Here is a 2702-nt window from a genome sequence, read left to right on the forward strand (position 1 = left end):
ACCACCATCACCACCACCACCACTTACACCACTAAACACAAAATCCTCGTCATTTTTCCAAATCACTGAATTACGGAAGACTCGGTAATTTCTACTTTCCCCCTTGAATTACTCCTGATTTATCATGTGTATATGCTTTAGTGGCTCGTTCTTTGGCTCCTCTTCTTTCCCACTCCCCTCCTGCACCTCCTTGACCGTAAATACCACCTCGTACGTGGTGGTTTGTGTCTCGCCAGTATATCTGCTTTGAATGTGAGACTTAACCTGGCTAGTGTCTTCATTACGTGGTGATAATGAGAGTCTGACGGGCCTGATTCCTAAATTACTCGCGGGAACCATGAACCACGCGGTCATTATTATCGCAGGGTGTTTCAAGTGTCTACTTTTGAAAGGACACTTGCATTTACTTGCATTTACCTGTTATTAGACGCTTCACTTGGCAGATGTTCAGCGTATAACCTACTGCCTCTTGTTAGCGAGTGTTCAGTCTCCTCTGTCTCCCTCCCTCCCTGGCGCCCAGAGGTGTGAGCTGCTAACGCTGTAAAATGTTGCGAGCAGACGCGTCGACTGGAAAAAACATGGAACCAGTTTTGTAGCAGCGTTGGTTTGTCAGGGCATTAGCAAACCTGATTTAGCAATGGGGAAACATCCTGGCTAGGTGTGTGTTAGGTGTGGCAGGATGAATCTTTGTGGCAGGACGATCACTGGTGTAGTGAGTAATGCAGTGTACGTATGTGCTTGACGCGAGTGAGTGAGTGAGTGAGAGTTGCTGTTACATTTATACTGATTCTCGCAAGACTTGATGTAGTACTGGTCATTTTTTTTTTTTTTAACAGTATTTGTAATTTTTCTTCAAGAACAACTATACAAAGTGAGTGATTTAATCCCTTCAGTATTAGTACGCTTTTTTACCTTGAGTTTTGTGTATAAATAGACAATTTTATTTATATTAGGAAGGAAGGCTCTATGGAGGTCAGACGATTGATGGCTACAGTCTTCACTAAGTTTCTGAAGCTGTATAAAATCATCAAATAGTGAGCAGAATAAATATGAAAACGTGCCGTGGTTCTGAAGAGGTTAAGAAAACAGTTTGACACTCATGAGCTTAACACTTCGATATATAAGTTCACACGAAGACTAGAATTTGATGCATGAAAGTATGGAATTTTTATAATCTTCAACCTTTCTCCCTCTCCTCCTGCTTTTCTCCTCTACCAACCCTTATCCACACCATACTCCTTCCTGCCGCCACCTAACCTAACCTAACCTAACTTAACTTAACCTAAGCACCATATATACCCTTTGTTTTTCTTCCTCCATCTACTCCTCTTCATAGTCTTTTAATATTCCTTTCCTCCATACCCTTTCCATCATCTCTATCTTCCTCCTTTTCTTCTTTTTCCTTGCTTTCTTCATCTTCATTCTTTTCATATTTTAATCTTTTCCTTCGTGTCCTCTTCATCGTCTTCGTCTACGTCGCCTTGTGCTTTTTCCCTCTTCCTCCGTCAGTTCACCTTACGAGCTCAGGTGAAGTAACTCCTCCAGGTGATCGTAAATATCTAGGTGTACATATTAATGAGGGTGGAGACAGGTCAATCTAGCGTAATGACCTCACCATCGACACCTGTCCTGGGTCACGCCGCCCGTCTATACTGAATTCTCGTGATATATTGTTATTGAATGTTAAGCCTCCACCACCCTCTCTCCCTCTCTCCCTCTCTCTCCGCCCTCTCCCTCTCTACGTTCCACCCTGTACCTTCCTCTTCCTCCCTCTTTCTCTTCCTCCCTCTTCCTCTTTTCTTTCCTTCCTTCTCTTCCATCTCCTTTTTAGACAGTAGGTTTGTTTTCTTCTTCCTTCTTTTAGTTTTCCTTAGTTTTCTTGTTCCTCTTCTTTTGTTTATGTTTTCTTCTTCCTCTTTTTCTTTCCTTCTTTCTCTACCTCTTTATACGGCAGTTCTCCTTTCTTCTACCTTTTTTTTATTTTCCTTATAGTTTTCTTGATAATTTTCTTTTGTTAATTTTTTTCTCCTTCCTCTTTTCCTTTCCTTTCTCCTCCATCTCCCTTTTTAGACGGCAGCTCTTCTTCCTATTTTTTCATTGTCCGTGTTTTTCTTGTTTCTTTTCTTTTGCTTCTATTTTCATCATTTTTTCTTCCGCTTTACTCTAATATCCACTTATGTTTTTTTTCAGCTTTATTTCCTTCTTCCTTTTTTCGTTCTCCTTTACTTTCTTGTTTTTTCTTCTTTTATTTATAGTTTTCATTCTCTTTTTTTCTGCTCTCGTCTCTTTTCCCATTCCAGCAATCACTCTTCATCTCTCCCTTCCTCTCTTCCTTCCTTCCTTCCTTCCTTCCTTCTTTTCTTCCTTTACTTGCTTCTCTCTTTCTTCCTTTACTTGCTTCTCTTCTTATATTCCTGCTTATCTCTCTGTTTTCCTTTCTTTACTCGTGTTTCTTTTCCATTCCAGCTATCATCCTCCCTCTTCTTCTCAGCTAGTGCCTCACCCCTTCATGCATTCTTTCTCCCATACCTTTCCCTTTCGCTCGTCAGATTACAGAGTGGCAGAGACTGAAGGTGAAACAAGTAAGATTAATCAAAAAGTGACCATTAAATAATTTCTTTTCACCTTTTACTGACTTGATAACTAATTACTAGACTGATAGACGAGTGACACTATAGACTGACTCCTTAACTGGTTTACTG

The sequence above is a fragment of the Portunus trituberculatus genome, chromosome 43 (assembly GCF_017591435.1).
Source record: "Portunus trituberculatus isolate SZX2019 chromosome 43, ASM1759143v1, whole genome shotgun sequence".
NCBI classification, from domain to species: Eukaryota; Metazoa; Arthropoda; class Malacostraca; order Decapoda; family Portunidae; genus Portunus; species Portunus trituberculatus.